This window comes from Lampetra fluviatilis, chromosome 28 (genome assembly GCF_964198595.1).
Source record: "Lampetra fluviatilis chromosome 28, kcLamFluv1.1, whole genome shotgun sequence".
Lineage (NCBI taxonomy): Eukaryota > Metazoa > Chordata > Hyperoartia > Petromyzontiformes > Petromyzontidae > Lampetra > Lampetra fluviatilis.
Genome location: NC_136302.1, coordinates 9322225 through 9344335, shown reverse-complemented (window position 1 = coordinate 9344335; position 22111 = coordinate 9322225). Strand labels below are relative to the sequence as shown.

Here is a 22111-nt window from a genome sequence, read left to right as displayed (position 1 = left end):
GCGCCTGTCTGGTTGGCGCGTAACAAGTGGAGGAGGTTGTTCATCGGACATTCCATCGCTCGAAGCTATTCACCGCAATGCATCCATGCCGTCGGACTCTGCGGGCCCTCCCCGCTCACGCAATAAACAATCCACGGCGTCCGCGTGACGTCGTTTGTGCGCTGAGTACTGAGGGAGCCTGGGAAAGACTCGACCATTGCCGGGTTCGCCTCCGAGGCCCTTCCGTGGTAGAAATCCGCAGGCAGGAAGAAAGCAAAACTCACATTCGTGATTTACACCAGGGCGGAGGTGGAGTGGGCGGGGTCGTGGGGGGGGCTGTTTCGAATCAACGCTCAATGGTGGACTTAGCAGAAAGCAAGGCAAGAGACCTGTTCTTGTACCCAGGAGGTGGGAGAGTCAAAGTGATGTCCCGCTTAACTGAGAGCACTGAGGTGTCAATTTATCTCTTACCTACAGCCCTGGGCCAGTGCTGGCAATTCCACATTCCGAGAACGGGGGCCGAGTTTATCCGACGCGACAACCACCTTTTTACTTCCAATCCCCCAACGAAATCAGTGCTCACTTGTATCGACCCCGGCGGAATGATGGGCCGAGTCAACCACCGTCAGAAGGGTTTGAACCGGCACATCATCTTTCGATTTGCTAGCCGCTCCGAGCCTCCATCGCTGAGCCACCTCGCCAGTGTCTCTCTAAAGGAGCCACCGTCCCAACGTAGCCTCGGCTGTCGGGGGCACCGATAAGGCTCCTGGCCATTTTGTTTCGTTTGTTCGTTTGTTACTCGCCCGACTCAGCGGCCACATCTGAAATGTCCCACGATCTAAAGGACTGTGATCGTGCTGCAATCATCGAGAGCGGTCCTCCGACTGGGGTGGGAGCTAAGGCACCTGCTGGGCTGTCTGCTCCGGCGTGTGTGGAGACCGTAAAGTCTGACCAGCGTGCCCAGGAGGCATTGCCCTTGACGGGAAAGCCGAAAATAATTCCCATCTGCATCAGACTGGACTATTGATTTGGAGAGAGAAAGGTGTTTGTCACTCTTATTATAGCTTGAGAACGGAATGTAAGGTGAGGGAGTAATAATGATTAATAATTATGACTACTTATTTACCCGGGAAATCAAACATTGTTTTTAAGGAGTGTTTTGTATTTGGATGTTTAGCCAACGTCATTGACCATGTAAGTTATATTGAATGCATATTGAACGTCTTTCGCAACGTATGTAGCCAACCGTGTTAATCGGAGGTGCAGTGCAAGGACAACCATCTAAACACAAAAAGCAGTTATAAAGAAATGCATTTTCAATCTAGATTTAAAAAGTGCATAGCTCCAGTGCCTTTCTAATAGCAGAAGGAAGAGCGTTCCAGACGGTCGCAGAAGCGCGTCTGCAAGCCCGTGATGCGGTGACCACCAAAAGTGGATTTCCTACCCACATGAGCTAAGGCAGGAAACCGGAGGACCCGGAGGGAACCCACACAGAACAGGGAGAGAGAGAGCATGCAAGCACACGTGCCTTTCCTGACTTACGCGCAGTGCCGGATTAAGCTAGTGCGGGGCCTGTAGCATATGCTAGTTATAAAGGGGCCCTAAATATAAAAAAACACGTAAATATTAAAAGACAAATTTTTTGCTCGCACAGTAAAGTCATTGTATTTTTTCATTTGCTGTACAGCCAGATAATGCGACAAATCGCTAACCATAAACACCCAGTCGTTCATAAAAGTTGAAGGCGGTATAGTACTATAGCAGTAGAGCAAGTGCAGAATCACTGAACCGGAATTCATAGCAAAGCGCGGTGCCCGTGGCACGCGTGGCTACATTTCCTACTACGATAATCCGGCACTGCTTACGCGGAGCGAAAAACGCAAAAGAAATGCGAGACCAGCCGCAGAACGTTCCAAGGTCGTGATGGCCCGAGATCCCTGTGCTGGACAAACACGCCCTGAACTTCGTCTTCGATTTGGAAGCGGTGTGCTCCCGTCTGCCCGCCCGCGATTGCCCAATGAATAAACAAAGAGAGGACTCGCAAGCGCTGCGCCAACTCGACGCGCTTGACACCCTCACGGCTCCCCGAGGGGAAACAGAACGTGTGAATGCCGTCACCGCTCTAGGCAATCATTTTCGGTCGTCTCCGCGTTTGCCGAGGCTTTGGGCCTGGTGCCACGGGCATTTTGTTGAGCACCCCGTGGCTCATAATGGGAGGTGGTGGTCTTTAAACTCGTCGAAAGTTTTCGGGGCAGTCCACCGTGGCAGAGAGTTTTGACAGCGCACCTGTCCTCCTCCTCGTCGTCCTGGTGATTGGCGGCAATAATGGGAGGGGAAAATTGAAAAAAGTTGGAGAAACAAACTTGCCAAAGCCGTCTCTGACGGCGGAGGCCATTATGTGATCGTGTCAATCGAGTTGGCAACAGTTGCCGAAATGGGAAAAAAAAACAATCTGAACATCTTTGCGAAAGGAAAATCAACACCGTTTAAAGTAACTGACATCGGTGAATAGAACAGATGTGTTCGTCGTTACTTAAATTAATTATACTTCGTGTGTGTGACTACCAGGGCCTTTGCCAGGCGTTGAGGCATGGGACAGCCAAGTGGCCAGGAGATGGCATTGCTGAGTGTCACCACTGGCAGATGTGTGATGGGTTTTCTCTGGGTCCTCCGGCTTTGTACCATCACGCTCACGGATGCTCCTGGCCGGCCAAACATGAGGCATGGGGACTGCCAGGGTCGGGACTACCCACTCAAGGCCAAGTGGGGCCTTCGTGGGTGAAGAATTGGCATTATTATTTACATTTATCGTCAAACTTGTTCGTGATGAGTGACGTTGGTTAGGTTTTCTCAGCCTGTGTCTCTGCACTTCTGACAACAGGTTCAAAACTGTTCTTTTCAAAGTTGCCCAGGAAAATGTTGTTTTGGTGCCCAATTGAGAAGCAACGTTGGACTCTTGACGATGACACTTGTTTGTGTCTCAGGATCACCTATCACTTGGTGGAGTATTTTAAATGTATTTGATTTTTTTTCGTTATTTATTACATATGATGCATTTTCTATCGGTGTGCATATAACACGGCCGCAGGCGAACACTTTGCGAGTGTCCAGCCGAGAACAGGTGCCACCCCCAAACGCTTAAAAAAAATTTAACGGGCCAAAAAAGAGAGAAACATCAGAGTCAGACGGAGGAAGGTGGTAAAACACTCTCCTTCTGAGCGGCTAAACCCGCGCTCGCTCGTAGATTCGCGCGCTTGTTTACGCGAAAGGAACTGGCTTCTACCACGGACGTTATGTCACCGATACGGATGCTCACGGTGGGGGGGGGGCGGTGGAGAGTCGGAGGAGAATAATTTCTTGCGACTTCGTAAATTGAGCAACAATTTTATTCGTGACACTGAACCGCTTCCGGCAGTGGTGCACGAGCGCGGATAACGAAGGCTTAGCGCGTCCCGTCAATAGCGCAGCCCTGAACGGGGGAAAATAGATCATGTGTAACAGGTGACGTTTCGAGCGATGGCCCGCATCTTCATGCACATGGATGCGACTTACGAATGCGTTGAGATGAAGTACTGTAAGGTCACTTTCTGATTTGGGCCAATGCAATACAATTCAATTTCAATTCGGATTTACACAGCGTCCCAATGCAACCGCACTTGAAGACATTGCGAAAAATAGTCGGGAGTCGCATCGCGGAGAGCGGAGGTGTTTTTTTTACAATTATTATTACAGAAGAGAGATGGTCACTCATCGGGCCGGGGAGAGGGAAGGTGACGATGGGTCATGACGCTTGTGCACGCAACGGCTCTCGCTCTTGGAAGTCACGCCATGGGCCCGTTAGCATCTGCGAGCTGTACCCAGGGGTAGATGGTGAGCTTTGGTTGTGTCCTCGAAGGCCCTGGGATTTGATCGGTGACAACTCGAGCAAAACCAGCTCAAGTGGCCACCAAGACCGAGGAACGGTGTTGCCCCGAATCTCCCGCACCGTAAGGGGGGGGGGGGGGGGGGTCACCACCTTGTTTTGAGTTCTGACACAAGACCGGGAGACTTTTAACGACCCCCTGGAAAGATTTCCAGATTTCTCGGTAGGGCTACCTCAAAAGAGGATGTCCTGGGAAAACCAGGACAGGTGGCAACCGTAGCTACCCCCCCCCCCGCCAAGGGGGCTGCAACAGATGTACGGCCGGCAAAAACCGCGGCGTTAAAAACCGTCCGTTTACTTTCTCACGGAGGCGGGCGACGATGTTGAGTGGGACAGCTACCGACGATTGCTCTAACCCCCACCGCCCCACTCCTGCCTTCCCGCCTGATCGCCCGCCCACCTCTCGGCACCCCCATCCCGCCACCCCCTCGCTCTCTTAACGGAGAGCGGCTCGATGATGAATAAACAGCTATCGCCCCGGCGGTGATGACACGCTCGGCTGACCCTACGCGACAAGCCGTGGGGCGGGCGGGCGGGGAGGGTGGGTGGAACGAGGCGGCGAGGAATTCTTTTTTCGCACCGCTCGTGGGACGTGAAGAAGCGCCCCGCCGTTGCGCGGCAGAGGCGGAAGAGATCTCACTTTTCGCATGAAGCAACTCGGCCGCGGGACTGTGTGGAGGTGGCCTTGTTGAGCGCGCAGTGCGATAGCCGGGCACGCAAAGTGTGCGTTACTGGCCGTTGTGGGCCCCAGAGCAGAAACCCGATTTGTGGGTATCTTCACGGCACAGTTCTGTAGTTGGCAGATCAATTGCGATGACAGTAACTATGAAGAGTGTTGTTAGAACGATGGACGAAAAGAACTCATGGCATTCGTAAACAAACAACGGTGTCGCAAAATGAAGGAGGGCCGTTGCACGAAACGTCGCCTGTTATATATTGTACATTTTAAGTCCACAGTGTTACAGACGAATGTGTCGAGTGTTTGCGTTCATTGTGCTTTGTGCACCGCTGCCACTGCAGTAGCAGGAGCAGCACCACCGACGAACGCTGTTTTTGTTATATTTTTTATTTATCACAACGATGAGTGTTTCGTGTTTGTTAGGATCTGAATTCCAGCAGATTTTTTGGTGCTGCCTACGCCTAGCCGCCACTGCCGCCCTTTGCACGGGAACATTCTACAACCCGTGCCTGACACCCCACGATTTGACAGACCTCACGCGGCACTCTTCATTAGACCCTGCCATTGTGTGCCGGCCGACCGACCGACCGCCCCCCCACCCATCCTCCACCACCCCACCCGTGCAAACAAGTAATAGGTCGTGGCACTACTTGCTAGGAGGAGGGGGGGCTCCGTGGATGATGAGTTCCACAGATTCACGTTCATCCGCGCCTCCACAAGTGGGGCACGGTGAAAGACGGCACATTCACAACGCCAGGCGTCCTGATGACGACCGCTTGTGTTGCGATCGAAACGTCGTCGTTTTTTGTTATTTTCTTTGAACCTATCTACGTGACTTACTCTCTGGTTCTTTCGGTAAAGTCACGTAGGTAGAAAATAATAATAATAAAAACAACACGACGTTTCGGTCGCAACACAAGCGTCCGTCACGTGACTTTCTACGTGACTTTACCGAAAGACCTCCAATAATATGAATTCCTGCAGTCACGAAAGCTTCGAGTCAAGATTTTATTCCGCAATCATCACAGTCAACGTCGCCGTCAGCCGCGGTCAATCCGCCGCTGGACGGAGGCCTGCCAGGGATGTCAAACCATCGCCCACGGTTTCGGCGAACGCGACGCATCCACCCGAAGCGGCGTTTGCGCGCGTCCATCGCCCCGATCGCGACCATTTTGAGGCCGGGGAAATGAGGAAATAGCGCGACGCGTCGCGTTGACGGGCAGCCGCGCGAAGATTTGACGCCGATACCGCGGCCCTCGCTGTGCCAGGCCGGGCAGCCCGCTCCCTCGCCGACGTACGAAGCCCAAATCACCGCCGCCGCCGCCGCGGACTCTGTTGCTCCACTTGTCATTGCGCGGCCGACCGACCGGCCGGCCGGATGACCGGCCTCGTCTCGCCCGCTCTTTTGAATTTCTCTTTTTTCATGTTGACAGCGGTGACTTCATTTTCATAAGCGATGTTTATGCCCACGAAATAATAGTGGCGGGCGCGCACACGCACACACAAAACGTATATCAGGAATTTTGTCTTTTTTTTTCTCTCCTCTCACTCTCTTTTCTCTCTCTCACTCTATTGCACTCCGTCTTTCTCTCCCCCTCCTCCTTCAACCCACCCACCCACCTACCCCTCCTCTCTCTCTCTCCCCGCACTATCCCACAACCGTCTGAACCATATTTCACGCGCTGACAGCTCTCGTCCTCGGTGGATATGTGGCAGGCTCACACTGTCCAATCCAATGGCGCTGAAGTTGAATCATCATTACTCTGTTATTATAGCCGAGCATACGTCTCTATCAGCCTCCGAGTGGCAGGCCCAACAGCAGGATTAATAGCCTGTTTGTCTAGGCGGCAATCGCTGGGGGAATTATTAAAATTCCCGACGGGTCCTCTCGTGGAGTTCCTCCAAATGTCTACTTTGCCCCCATCTAATTACGGAGCTAAGTTTTCCCTCCTTTGCTCCCTTTGTTACTGTTAATTAAACGCGCCGCTAATTAATTTAATGTCTTTGTTGGCAGAGGCAACGTCGCTTGGACGGCTGCCATAATTAACAAATTAAAAAGGCGAAAGGGCCTGGGGAGCCCTAAGTAAATTTGACTTAATTTAATATTGGCAATATCTCCTATGCATGGCTCCCCCGAGTTGAAGGCGAGCGGCGCGGGGAGCCATCACAACAGGTAAATCAATGCCTTATGTCACAATCCATAAAGAATTCTCTCTCACAGCGCAGCCGCAAAATTGCCCCGGCACGCATATTCTGAGCGGGCAAAGATAAATAAATAACCACACTCACCCAACAAACCTCACCCCCACCAACGCACCCCCCTGCTAATTTCATACACGACTAACACAGCGCCGTAATAGGCACAATGGCTCAATGTCATTTCGGGAAACAGGTCTTCGCTTGCTAATTCGCTAATTACCATATGAACATGATTATCAATTAACTTGGCTGCGTGCACGCATGCATAATCATACTCCGCTGTTGATCAATACTCTCTTGATTGGGCAGCCTACTCGGAAGTGGGGTTGATGGATCACACTGTGATCATATGTTGTAAGTGTGTCTGGTGGCCGGGGGTGGGGGAGGGGGCGGTTAACGATGCATCAATTAATTGATTAATAAAAGTGAAAGGTGCAGCCCTGAAATGTCCCCGCTCATATCAACGCTGCTTGTCGGAAGGACCTTAACTCGAGGGGCTATTTTGGGCCTACTCTTCCAACGCTGCCCAGACGTCTTGGAAGAGGTGGCAGCACCCACACTTTACCCTACCACAAGCGACCTGCCTGTTATCCATTCACACTGCTGGGTGGACAGAGGCGATGTTATGTGGAGGGGGGGGGGAGAATAAAAAAAAATGCACCATTGTTTAAAAAAGATGGGATCGGCTACCTATGCATGGCAGCGTGGCAACGACCCCCGTCATTGGCCACTATCAATTCTTGAGCTCACGAGACACGCATCCACACAGGATGGGTGAGAATAAACGTCTCCGTACGTTTTTACGTAACGGGGCCCCTTGCAGCCACTAGAGGCCGTTATATGCACCTCACATTAGAAAATAAACAATATATATGAAAACAAATTGATTATTGAATCAAATATCAATGCTGAATAGCGACGACTCGTTGAATCGCTAGCAAGGTGAATCCCAGCATGACTCCAGTGCGCTCGCCGCATTAATGATGCATTTACGTGCGTGGGAGCGACGTCACTGTCACGTCAACTTAGCACTTGACCGCAACTTTAAAGTATTTTTTTATTCCAATTAACAACGCGTTGACACTCACGTGTGGCAGTCCGGGAGACTTATCCAAGGTGCGTAGCGGCAAACTTATCTCATATTTCACAGATCTACGCAGCGCCTTATTTTCACATCTTTCCCAACAACAACAACAAAAACAGGTGCAATTGTTGTTGCGACTAACATACTTGTGTTTACAAGTATTTACAAGGTTGACATCTTCTCCTTCTTAGTCTTCACTCTATGCCCGTGGCTCCCAAACCGCGGCACCTCACTCCCGACCCCCTACGCCGTCTCTTCCCCGGGGGGGGGGGGGCGATGGGGCCGCGCTGTCTCCCAGGAACGGACGGCAGCCCAAGCGCGCATCTCGGCCCCGTGCCTGCCCCGAGGGCACGAGGCAGGCCCTGGGGGCGGCGAGGGGTGGGGGGCGGTGTGGTACTGCTCCCCCCCCGTTCACCAGCTGCGTTATCTCCCGGCCCCAGAGAGAACACGATGAAACCGTAATCGGCACATCGGCATTGTCTGGCTCTCCGGCCCTACCGCGTTTCCCTTGTGGATTCCACACCGCACAGACAAGGAGGGGGGGTGGAGGGGGTGGTGGTGGTGGTGGGTGGTGGTGGGTGGAGGGCAAAACAAACACTTCCTCCCACCTCGCCAAACCCCTTCCAATTCCCATGCCTCCCCCCACTGGTACAGCTTTCACCGGACCTATGCGACAACAAGAAAACATGTGGGGGGGCGGGGGGGGGGGCTTCCATCGATCGTTAGAACTCGTTGCGACTGCTGCTACTGGATTCGTATTGTGAGACGTGAGTCGTCCGATAGAGAATATGAGATCAAAGTGACCCCCCCCACTCCTCTCTCCGGCCACTCCACCCCTCCTCTTGTTAACATGAGCACAGTGGCCTCGAGGTCATTTCCAGCTCCCGGGTCAAAGTTCCACATTCGTACGTTTGTCGAACTTCTTTCGCACCGTACGCAGCCGACCGTGCTCATCGGAGGTGTGCGGGGGAAGGAGTACCAGCTAACACAAAACAAAGTAGTTCTTAAGAGATGCATTTCCAATCGAAAGAAATGAGATGTTTCCAATGGCAGCCGTCTTGCTCTCAATGGGGCATCTGCTGAGTGATTGGTGCTCCTTTTATTGGTCCCATAGAGGCGACGGGTTGAGTCAATCAGCGGGCAGGATTTCATCGCAGATTTCATATCAGCTGTGCTTTATACACGTATCTTCGTGCAATCTATGCGAGGGGTCTGCGTACCGGTGCAATGGCACAGAAAATCTAAAGGTAGCTATCTAAATGGCAAATGCACGTGCCAGGGTGGTGAATGCAGCTGATTTGTTATTGTGACAAAGTGATCATACAGGGGGGTATTCTTCCTTATAAGCACACACACTCGCTCTGCAGTAGCAGCAGTGGTAATACTCACGTAATCATAATCTTGCCATTTATTTAGCCAGGGAACCTTTTACTGAATCTCAAGACTGTTTAGGGAGGGTCTTGCATTGGGATTTTTGGCCAATTCCATTTATGAATGTTTGGCAAATACCTCGAGACAACTCATCTATACGAGGGTTGTGGGGGGGGGGGGGGTAAACGCTCAAAGCTCCACACAGATAAATTTAATAATTATTCGCACATACTGCCACCTCATAGTCCAAGCTTACAGCACCTCTTATTCCCAATCAGTGCCCCCCATCGAAATTCCAAGCAGGCTCAATCCGGCTTAGTGTCCAAACTAGATCTGATGGGATCGGACACCTTCAAGGGGAGCGATTTTTTTTGTTGTTATCACCACTCTGCGACTGAACGAGATCCCTTACAAATATAAAAAAAGAGCGTTGTTTGTCAGTTCATTTTCCATCAATCGCTAACGCATTGCACATACTACGGCGTATATAATAATAATATGAAGCCGCTGCGGTGGGAGCGCACCGAGAGGTGCTGCCTGCATGCGGAGGTTGTCAAAGCCTCCGAGAGCGCACGTGGGAATTCTCGTTTGCGCAGAGAGAGAACTCCCGCAAAAAGTGAGACGGCGGAAAGGAAATCCCAGCAAGCCGCGGATCAGCGGCGATGGCAGTGTCCCTCCGCACAAGGACATCCCCTCCCCGCACCCCGTTGGAAAACTCGCCTCGTCATCCCAGTGTCACCCTTCGCTCAGGAAGACCCGCGCTCAACAACTCACGAACCCTCATCTCCCGCCAGGCTGCAGACGAAAATAATTAAAGGACGCTCCGCTTCGATTTCAGAACGATGTGATTATTCAATCCCCGATTTGACTGCTTTCGTGACTGCAGGAATCCATACTCGTTGGTTCTTTCGGTAAAGTCACGTGGGTAGAAAAATAAATAAATCACGACGCTTGTGTTGCGCTCGAAACGTCGTGATTTATTTCGTTTTATACCTACGTGACTTTCCAGAAAGAACTACAGAGGATGTGATTATTATTTATATTTCACTGCCACCCCCACCCACCACCACACCACCGTCCACCGTCGCTTAATAACTCCAATTTCACAAATGAACGGAACTCTATTGAATCATGTCATTCCAATCGCCGTCTCCTTTTCACCGTCTGCGCGCGTGCCTTGTGCATCGAGAGTCAAGCAAAAAAAGCTTGCGCTCACGTTATTATCACTCCGGCTTCTATCACGCTTCACTTATTGTTATTAGACGGCGGCGAGGGGAGAAGGCTTCGAATTGACATCTTGGCACGGTGCCGCGCCGTTTAACTTACTACAGTCGTTGTCAAATGAGCTCATTGCCACGCGGCGATGACGACGACGATGATGATTTTGAAAACGCTCCGAGGCATAGCGGCCACTCGCAATTCCGAAAAAATGTGGACGCAATAGAAGCATTTTGAGTTCACGCGAAAAGTGTATCCTTTGAAATACGCACGTATTCTCAGCAATTCAGATATGCAGAAAAAAAAGATAGAAGCGGGGATACAAAAGAGTCGCCGAGGCTGGTTCAGTCGGTGCGAATTGACCGATCACCTCGTTGTGACCTTAGCAGACAGAGAGAGAGTGAAGGGAGAGGAGAAACAGAAGTAGGCAGAAGATGAGAGAATATTTTTCCAACTATTTACTCTTTGCTCATGTTATTGTTTATTTTCGCTTACAACGTTAAATCCCCCACCCCCACACCCACCAGCAATTTATATTACCCCACTTAATATTTGACATTTTCAACGTTTGAAAGGTATTTTTTTTTATTCTGCTGCTAATTATTAGAAATGTCCTTTTGCTTTGCTGAGATAAGGAGCTCACTTGATACAGTAAATCTGGCTGTGACGGTCCCACCTGATGACGGAGACTTGTGTTGCCTCCGAAACGTCGTGATTTATAATTTCATTTATATTATTATTTCTATTATTTTTATTTTTATTATTTATTTTTACATACGTGACTTTAACGAAAAAACCTAAGAGTATGAATCCTTGCAGTCACGAAAGCTTCAAATCTAGAATGAGATATTGGAATTATCTTGTTCTGTTTTGCTCGTTAAAACCTAGGTCTCCCTTTAAAAAGAGACGTTTTAAATCGGCGTTTAATGATGACAAATAGTGATTATAATTTGTTTGCCCTTTGAAAATCCGCTGGTAGATGAAGTCTTACCCACAGTCGGTCTCGGGGAAGTGTTTGACCATGTGTGACCATATTTCACTTACGGTGCCCAGTGCAGGTTGTGGTGGAGGGTGCAGGTTGTGGTGGAGGGTGCAGGGGTGGCCCAAGAATGAGTTTCACAGTTGCCATTCGCCACTGATGTTAGACGTGCGTCGGGAATCAAACTCAGGTCACCGGTTTCATAGCACGATGTGCGAACTGCACCCGATCGCGGGAGACACACTATAAGAGTGTTAACGGAAGTTATCCGACGAGCAATTTGTGATTGTTTTGCTTTTTAACATTATTAGTTGTCGTTACAATACGTTTCTTCTAAAATGTGATCACAATTTGCCCTGGGGTATGCTACTTGGTATGGGTAATCCTCGTGAGACAAACGCTTCATCACATCCTGAACACACTGCAAATGAAGAGACGAATGGCATAGTGGAATGTCAAGAGCAGGGGAACAACAACAATAACAACAACACAACGTTGTTGTTGTTGTTGCTGTATAAGCTTTCTGAGCAAAGGGAGAACACATACAAAATTGGAAAAATAATTCTTATTATTTATTATTCTATTTTTTTCAATACCTTGATCCATACGTAGGGGAGAATGTTGTGTGGCGGATGGGGGTGGGATGAGGTTAATGAGTTAATGGAAAAAGCAGCAAAATGCCATAGGGATGATCAATTGTGGTATTGCGTGTGTGCTACAAAGCAATCATGAGCTTGAGTCCATTGCCGAGGGTCAATATGTGTATCCTTGCAAAACAATGCACCGCGCAGGCTATAATCAAGACGTTCAATTCATTCATTATTTTACTTCTTGTATTTCTTCCGCGGACCGTGCGAAAGAGATTTTTTTTGTTTTCTGTTTAAAAAGAAACACGTAGTTTTTCTGACTTCATTATCGCTGTTTTAATCCAGCCAGCGAGCAGAGAAGTCAACTTACCACAGCAGCGACCGCCAAGGAAACTGCCAAAATAAAACAATACGCCTCGCGCAGTTTCATTCTTAACGCCATTTGTGGAGCACACACACACACAGTAAACATTCTGATAATAACAATACCGCGTTATTTGTTTGACTTGCAAAAAGAAACACAAATATCCCAACGACTTATTCACACTATATTCATGTCAGTGATGGTTTGAGTATCGCATTTTTGCAAGTGGCATTACAAACAAAAAACTTCTGCAGATGAATTTCAAAAAATGTAAATTCTCGATGGATAGGTCAAGCAACCTATTTGCTGTACTGCCCTCTTGCAGGTTAGGTGGGTGTCACGAGCATGCAATCTTCGCGTGATCCATCAACCTCCCCCCCAACCTCCGGTGGGCTAACATCGTGGGCGCCCTACATTTGGGGGGCACTACACACGTGGGTGCTCGTAGTCGAGGAGTAAAGAACGACGTTTCGTGCGATGACTCATTGTCAATTCACCGCGATCGATTTCGAAGCGAACGACGCAAGCAGTCGATTCGCACGTTGCCAGAACTGACGTCATACGGTAAAGTCACGTGACTTTACCGAAAAAACTTTAGAGTATGAATCCTTGCAGTCACGAATGCTTCAAATCTAGAACTGACGTCGCTTGTTTCCCGACCGCCGTGGCTGATGGGCTTCCCGTGAACCCCCCCTCCCCCTCCTGCAGCCGCGAGTGACTGCGACGATCACGAGCGCGGGTGGCACCAACGTCGCTCAAGCTAAATACACCAAATGAGTGCGTCTAGTTCGTAACGAACGCTGGAGGGGGGTGGGGGGGGGGTTGACAAATAGAGACAAACGCTGTGGAGCAGAGCGTCCAAAGGAAGAGAGGCCTCTCTCCTTGTTGCTCCAGTTCCCATGCACGCGCGTGCACACCGCGTGGCACACACGGAGGAGGAGGAGACACGCCGAGTCGTAGACGCGGAGTCGGAGACGTCGCTGTTGAACGGTGACACAATTGTCTCTGGGGTCACTTTGGTGGAGCCTCTCGCGGGTCTGCCCCGTTGTTTCTCGGGCGGATGTCCGTATCCATTGTGCCTGCGCTTGGAATCCACCTTTTTGGCGGCTGAAAAAGCCTGAGACCGGCAACCCCGCAGCCGTGATGCTATCTCTTCACCCATTAGGAGCTCAATGTCTTCCTGTCTCTCATCGTGGGGGGGAGGGGGCGGGGGGGGAAATAAAATAAAAAATTACGCGCACCGACCGCGTTCCCTTAATGCAGCAAAGATGTGTGAACGCGCATCCCAGCACCCATCACGTGGCGGTTATGAGCTGGGACGTGTTTTCACTCCTCGTCGTCTTCATCATCATCATTTTCATTAGTAGCAGTAGCGGCAGCGGCAGCAGAAGCGGCGGTGGCCAAGATCAATCCACTGCTGGATGAAGGCGTCCCCAAGCCGTTGCGAAACTCTCACGGTCCTTGAGTGATCCGTCTGGATCCAGCACACGCACAGGAGCATGGCCAGGAATCAAACTCTGTTTGGTAGGCTCTTAGTGCAGTGGTAGGCTCTTAGTGCAGTGGTCGGCTCTTAGTGCAGTGGTAGGTTCTTAGTGGAGTGGTAGGCTCTTAGTGCAGTGGTAGGCTCTTAGTGCAGTGGTCGGCTCTTAGTGCAGTGGTAGGTTCTTAGTGGAGTGGTAGGCTCTTAGTGCAGTGATAGGTTCTTAGTGCAGTGGTCGGTTCTTAGTGCAGTGGTAGGCTTTTAGTGGAGTGGTAGGCTCTTAGTGCAGTGGTAGGCTCTTAGTGCAGTGGTCGGCTCTTAGTGCAGTGGTAGGCTCTTAGTTCAGTGGTAGGTTCTTAGTGCAGTGGTAGGCTCTTAGTGCAGTGGTCGGCTCTTAGTGCAGTGGTAGGCTCTTAGTGCAGTGGTAGGTTCTTAGTGCAGTGGTAGGCTCTTAGTGCAGTGGTAGGCTCTTAGTGCAGTGGTCGGCTCTTAGTGCAGTGGTAGGTTCTTAGTGCAGTGGTAGGCTCTTAGTGCAGTGGTAGGTTCTTAGTGCAGTGGTAGGCTCTTAGTGCAGTAGTAGGCTCTTAGTACAGTGGTAGGCTTTTAGTGCAGTGGTCGGCTCTTAGTGCAGTGGTAGGTTCTTAGTGCAGTGGTAGGTTCTTAGTGCAGTGGTAGGCTCTTAGTGCAGTGGTAGGCTCTAAGTGCAGTGGTCAGCTCTTAGTGCAGTGGTAGGCTCTTAGTGCAGTGGTAGGTTCTTAGTGCAGTGGTAGGCTCTTAGTGCAGTGGTAGGTTTTTTGTGCAGTGGTAGGCTCTTAGTGCAGTGGTAGGCTCTTAGTGCAGTGCTAGGTTATTGTGCAGTGGTAGGCTCTTAGTGCAGTGGTCAGCTCTTAGTGCAGTGATCAGCTCTTAGTGCAGTGGTAGGCTCTTAGTGTCGTGGTTGGCCCTAAGTGCAGTGGTAGGCTCTTAGTGCAGTGGTAGGTTCTTAGTGCAGTGGTAGGCTCTTAGTGCAGTGGTCGGCTCTTAGTGCAGTGGTAGGTTCTTAGTGCAGTGGTCGGCTCTTAGTGCAGTGGTAGGTTCTTAGTGCAGTGGTAGGCTCTTAGTGCAGTGGTCGGCTCTGAGTGCAGTGGTAGGCTCTTAGTGCAGTGCGCTAGCCACAGTACGCTAGCCATTCCACCACCGCCCCCACCCGCTATTAATTTCAATTCACGAATGCAACCTATTGGGTACAACCGTATGCCTCTAATAAAGTCACTGATAAAAACATACACCACATGTGCATCCATTTAGCACACATATGCACGTGAAATTGGATTTCTTCCACTACATTATTGACTTTGTCATCTTTCGACTGTCGTTGAGATTTGCACGTTACTTTGATTCACTCGCCACGATTACGGAGCGGATGTCAAAGACACATTTAATTTTTTTTAACACGCGGAAACGAGCGTAGGTCGAGCCTACGTTTACGTTTTAAATTATGCACGGGAACAATTTCCCACCGGAGTGTGAATGAACTTGAAATTTGTGATGGATATACAGGAGCCCTGACCCCTCTCTCTCTCTCGAGCTCCTTGTCTGTGACTGTCTGCCAGATCCGCGGTCTCCCTTTCCTCCCTCTCTTCCTCTCTCTTCCTCTCTCGCTCGCCCTCGCTTTGCTCCCGCTCACAGACACACTTCACAGGCAAGCCCTTCATTCGGCGCTCGTTCAGGCTGGGTCCCGTCAAAGTCTGAGCGAGGCCCGGACGCGCTTGGTAAATAGCCCGGAACACAGCCCCTGAACGCCACCGTGTAATTCCATCGTTAAAAAAATGTACAAACACGGCTAAATGTTTTCTTTTGAACAATTTAAAAAATAATATTTTCTTTAATAGAACCATGCCCGCCGCGCTGAAATATAATCCCGCGGCTTTCCGACAAAAAACAAAGGCAACGTTTGTTCGCGTGGCTTCGTGATGATTAATTTCTACTCTCAAATGCTGCAGAATGTAATTATGCAGCCAGCTCCTTTAAACGGCGACGCATCTCTCTGCAGGGTGGATACGCTGTCGCGCCCTCCCGCCCGTGTGTGTATGGGGTGGATATCGGTCGCCTTAACGGTCGCCTCGCTAAAGTTTGCCCAAGCCTTGGTGGAACCAGAGTCGCTGGACACTCGAACGATCTCTGAGGGGTGCGACCACTTAATTGGGACATCTGTGAAAACTGAGCGTTAAAAGCTCCTACTCTTAGTTCTTTCGGTAAAGTCACGTAGGTGAAAAAAAAAATGAAATTAAAAATTAATAAAAATATAATAATAAAATCACGACGTTTCAGAGGCAACACAAGTCTCCGTCATCAGGTGGTACCGTCACAGCCAGATTTGCTGCATCAAGTGAGGCAGGGATTCAAGATGCAAGCTCTTAAATACAAGTTAAAAGCTCATTGGATCCCGCGATTATAAATGAAGATTCCGATTCCGATTTGAAATGCGAGCTATGCGACTCTTCTCTCGTTAACCATCGAAGAAGAACGCCTCTCAAAATCAGACGGGAATCGTGGGGGAAGCTCCAAGAGCAGACGGTGGGATACTGCCAACGCAGATTACGGAGGTCGCCACGTGTCTGCCGGGCAGCAGCTGCGCATAAGCTGGCAGAAGGTGGAGAGCGTTGGCGCGTTGTGGTGTTGCATCGAGGGCTTTGACCATAATGAAATCTTGACCTTGAGATGTGACTAAACGAAGCTTATCCGTCGTGAAAAAATGTATATCGTGATGAACGCTTCGATTGTAAAAGTTGTCTGCTGGCAGTAACAAAAGTTTGAAGTCAGTTTGACAAAAATGATTTTCCGCTTGAGAAATGTTCGTGTGCCGTACTGTAACACGCTTGATGACCTAATGCCGTTGGCATTTCTTAGGTGAACTAAGGCCCGTGGCTGCCAAGCTTTTTGTTTTTAGTGCACGCAGGTCAATAAATAAATAAGCCCCGGCCGAGATAACGAAATAAATAACTCTCCAAATATATACGAACCAAAAAAAACCCACCCTCCCCTCTTCACTTCTCAGGCATGACATCAGATCAAGTATTGTTTCAGTATTAATACCCATTCGCCAAAGTACTTGGCAATGACATCATTTTGCTTAGCGGTTACCGTTTGGGGACCGCCGTCGTCGGCTTGATATTGCCGAGCCGTATTTACGCCCGCCCTCGCTGAGGCCCTCTCCGGCGCATTGTTTTGGCCTTCTTTATGCCGGCATTGTTTTTTTTTGTTCCCACGGCACCCCCCCACCCCACCCCACCCCCTCCCGATTTTTTTTTGTCGACTTCTGTGCGATAAATCAGGAGATATTTCCTGAGGCATTCTTCCAAGCCCACTTCAACGGAGCCGCTGACATCAAACCTAAAACACGTCATGACCGACCGGTCTGCGTAACAATGTCCACAAGCCCGCTCATCGTTTTACTCGAGATTGTTAACGCCCTCGCCTGGTATGCAGTAGGTCGTGAGTTCCATCCCGACCATGACGCCCGCTGTACATTTGAAGTTTGCGTGTCACTCTCACCGTGGTTCGCGTGGATTTTTTTTCCGGGTCCTCCCGTTTTCCCCTCCACATTTAGAATCAAGTGTGAGTGTTTTGCTGCTATGAATTTCCACATAAGCCACTTTGTTGAGCTATCAATTGTGGCTTCTGAAAAAGAGCTATATAGCTCAGTGGGCCTTACCTGGTAAAAATAGAAAAAAAATGTTTTCGTTTAATAGTTTTAACTCGAGTGTTCCGTCTTCAGAAAATCAAAATACTTAGGTAAAGGTGCAGCCCTGCAATGTCTCTCTGACGCCACTGCTGGCGGAAGGGCCGCCCCTAGAAGAGGCACTAGAGGGTCCCTCTCTTGGATGATTATGCCGACTCTTCCATTGTGAGGGCTACCCACAATTCACCTCACCGCATGTGATCTGCTTATCACACAACTGTGTTTTTTTAATTACCAATTCATACTCATTGGTGGACAGAGGTGGTGGGATTCCAGAAACGTGCCCATTTTATTCAAGTGCCGTGTCTGGAGATTGAATGGCGCAGCCTCAGATTGTGGTAGTTACTTTACTGACCCCAAAGGAATGATGATGATGGGGTTTTAGGAATCCTGAATTTGACTTGTCTCTCTGGCCATGTGCCCAATGCTCTTTCGAGTTATCCAAATTTATAGAAACATTTGTTTGTTATTTTATGAAGAGTTGTGGAAATTCCTTTCAGGGGGAATAAATAATGAAATAACGTCATGGCTTTATTTTATAATTAAATGAGGCACACTCGTAGGCAAATTGTGCGCAATGCGATGGCGGTAAATGATCCTGGGCGTATCTTTCTCGTTTTCTCTTTCTCTTTAACACGTTCTTTTGTAAAAAAATAAAAATGTACACAAGGGCAGCTAATCATATTATTAATGTCAAGATTGGCTTTAAAAAATTTTTTGAAAGCAAACATTTTCGAGACGAGTTCAACACGGGCTTAGCCGAGCGATTGCGCCGAGGATTTATACAACATCGAAGCAGGTCATCATAACCGTTCTTGGGGGTGGTGGTGGGGGGGGGTGCGAGGCCGTTAAATCACTTTTATAACCTTTTTCCTATCAAGGAAAAAGAAAATTCACGCGGATGCATGAGAATGCATCACTCGCCGCGACGAAGCAAGCAAGCAAAAAAAGGGTCGATTTAGTGCTCGCGATAATGACGAATGGAACGCAGCGTGCAGGTGATGCGAGATCACAGAGACGTCATCGGCCGGCACCCTCCGCCACGTGAGATAATTTCAACGTCGAGCGCTGTGGCTCCATGTCACAGGGCCACTTTATTAATTAAATCCCGCGGAGCGCGAGGCGCGCTGTTTAAGTAAAATATTGTCACGCCTAGTTAGGGCATTCGTCACTGTTTACGGTAATAGAGTGAGGCCTCGGAGAGTCGACGGATAATAAGAATGGAATTGCCTCGTTACAGATATGGGCTTGTGAATTTATCACTGCGCTCGGGCGTGAAATGCCCTGATGAAGACAGAGGAGGGTGTCCAAACGTGGCCAGAACCCCTCGCTCGCGCTCTCTCTCTCTCTCCTCGTCCCAAACTTTGGCCCCCACGCAGCCAATTAAAACACAGCACAGCATGGCTCATGCTGCCACCACCACTGCCACCACCACCACTGCCACCACCATCACTGCCACCACCACCACTGCCACCATCACCACTGCCACCACCACCACTGCCACCACCACCACTGCCACCACCACCACTGCCACCACCACCACTGCCACCACCACTGCCACCACCAGCGCCACCACCACCACTGCCACCACCACCACTGCCACCACCACCACTGCCGCCACCACCACTGCCACCACCACCACTGCCACCACCACTGCCACCACCAGCGCCACCACCACCACTGCCGCCACCACCACTGCCGCCACCACCACTGCCGCCACCACCACTACCGCCACCACCACCACCACCTCGCTTGTGGAGCACCGATATGTAAATTACGCGCAACCGAGTTCAAGCAGCAGGATGCTACCGAGGAGCAATGGCGAGGCGCGTTCCGGTCTTGTGATCCGAAAGGCGCCGATTTTAGGTTCAATCTCAGGGCGCGGCAGTTGAAACAATGGGGCAGGTTTCTTAAATATCACCGCCCCCACCCTCCCTCCCCACCGCCCCGCACTTTCAAGGGCCCCTCGCTAAATGCTTTCAAGGTATCAATTCCTGTTCGGTGATTCTGCACTTGCTCTATTACTATAGTACTATATTGCCTTCAACTTTGATGAACGACTGGGTGTTTAAGGTTAGCGATTTGTCGTATTAGCTGGCTGTATAGCAAATGAAGAAAATACAATTACATTACTATGCAAGTTAAACATTCGTGTTTTAATATGTACGTGTTTTTTTTATTGATTTAGGGCCCCTTTATAACACGTGCTGCAGGCCCCGCACTAGCTTAATCCGGCACTGCGTGTGAGAATTGTCGCCTCTTCCAGCACGTCTCGCCAGTGAGGAAGAGGAGGCCAAAGTCCCCTCTCGAGGGGCCTTGCCAGAGCCCCTATCCGAGTGGAGGCACCTTCGGCCGGCAGTGTGGCCTGAGCGAGATGCTGGAGGGCTTCACCTTTGCCCTACGAGTCGGCTGCCGACTGTTTTGTTTCACGGCAGTTAACGGGAGTTTTTTTATTGTCCTTCGTCGCGAGGTTTGACTCGACGAGTGGACTTGTTTGGGGGCAGGCAGAAAGGACAACATTATTACCCAGTGAAAGATTGCACTCGGTACGACGAAAACGTAGGCGTTGTAATGCATTGAAGTAGCGTATTTAAGTTATGTCCCTATCACAAATAAAATCACCGTATCGTTTCTGTTTTCGAACTGCTTTTTTGTGTGTTTCGCGATCATAGTTATCACCATTGTGGATCGTAAGACATTTCTTTACTCTCACATAGGTTTCTTACGTCGTTATTTTTCAACGTTTGAGTTCTCTGCCCCAAGGGCAGGTCCATGGCTCAGGCTCCCCCCCCCTCCCTCCCTCCCACCTGATCCCAATAACCCCTCCCTCCTCTGAGCCACACAACACCACACTCCCGCACTCGTCCTGAGCCACAGCGAGGGGACAGAACCTTCAGTGTGGCTTCTTCCCCTTACCTCCTCCTGCCTCGTCAGCAGTACTTCTTTTTGTGCCACCCTCGCATCCTCTTGGCTGGGCCACCGAACAAAGACGGCCATCGCGTCGCTGCGCTTTCAGATGCGCTTCCGTGGCCGTCTGGAACGCTCTTCCTTCCGATGTTCGGAAGCCGCTGGAGCCATGGCACTTTTATATCTGGATTGAAAACTCATTTCCATATAACTGCTTTTTTGCGTATGAGTTTGTTGTCCTTCCCCCGCACCTCCGATTACCACTACGTATGGTGTGAAAGAAGTTCAACATACGTACGTGCACCAGACGCAGTTGAGCGCCATAGTCGGGACAAAAATAACGATCAGCAAAAAAAAAAACAATTATTGTGAGAATAATTTTTGTTCCGAAAGAATATAACCCGACGATGTTTTCATTTTTTTTAATTTGAGCCAACACAGAGTCTCATCTCAGTAACCAGGTCCCAGCGGCAGTCTCACGTGTCTTGCTTCTGGCCTACACCTTGCTTAATGACGAAAGTCGGCGTGTTTCACCAACCCCACCATCTCCCACTATGAACAGCGCCCCCCCCCCCCTCTATCCTCCAACCCCCCCCCCCAAACCAGCCCAACTCCCCAATCCCCCCCCCACCTTCCTCTCAGCCACCTCCACCCCACGGCTAGTGTCCCCAAGGCTCGATTAGGGTTATAGAGACGTAAAAAGCCTTTGTCACCGTGATTAATAGCCCCTCGGATCATCTTTAATTCACTTTCTAATGACTGGGACCTCTCCACTCCTGCAGTAATGGGGTGATGTATGTGCGTGGAGAACACCGTGTGGCAGAGGCTAAAATCATTTAGACAAGGCAAAGATTGTCGCGAGGCAGGAAGGCTGCTTCCTGTTAATAAAAATTAATGCATTCTCTCTCTCTCTCCTCCTTTTTTTTAACCCTCATTCTTTTTCGCTTTCCCTGATCTCGGGCAACGCTTCTTCGCCCGCCGCTCTCACCTGCCTAAAGAAGCAGGGATGTCGCGTCTTGTTTTTTTTTTGCGGGGTGGTGGGGGAGCGGGTAGGGAGAGGCGGGGTACAAAATAAAACTTAAGGGCTCACGCTCTCCATCCAACATGGAATCGTTTCGTTTTTTATTTTGCGTTCGTTCGGCTCTCTCTCTGTCTTTCCCAGCCGCAGTGCCGTTCGAATCCAAGGCCCGATAACGGGTGGCCCTCGCTCAGAGCATCCGCTGTACGGAGTTTGGGGATTGATTTAAGGGAGCTGGCATCCACCCAGGCCACTTAGAATAATTGAGTACTAACTGTCCCTGGGCCGTCCTGTTCGCTCAGTGGGAACTGCGGGAACTCTGGTTCGACAGGCAGGGACCCTGGCCCAGCTGTACCATGGCACGGAGAGATTTACAGCTCCAGACTCGAGTGGGCACTAATCCGATCCGGACTACTCTGCTAGCGGCAACGGCGAGATCGCATCCGCTCGGAAATCTTCGGACTTCGAGCCGTGCATTGTTTATCGTTCCGAAAATTCCATTTCCCTAAACAAAGGCTGAAATGCCATCCAAATGTGATTCAATTATGTGTCTTGTGATTTTGGACGTAAATCAGTTTTATGCCGCCGTCACATTATTGGCAC

The 22111-nt window shown here is 50.0% G+C and overlaps 1 protein-coding gene across 4 annotated transcripts in view; it reads left to right on the top strand.

Annotated features, from left to right (window-relative positions):
- MECOM (MDS1 and EVI1 complex locus) overlaps positions 1 to 22111 on the top strand; it is a 317891-nt gene that overhangs the window by 87373 nt on the left and 208407 nt on the right. The window lies entirely within an intron of this gene.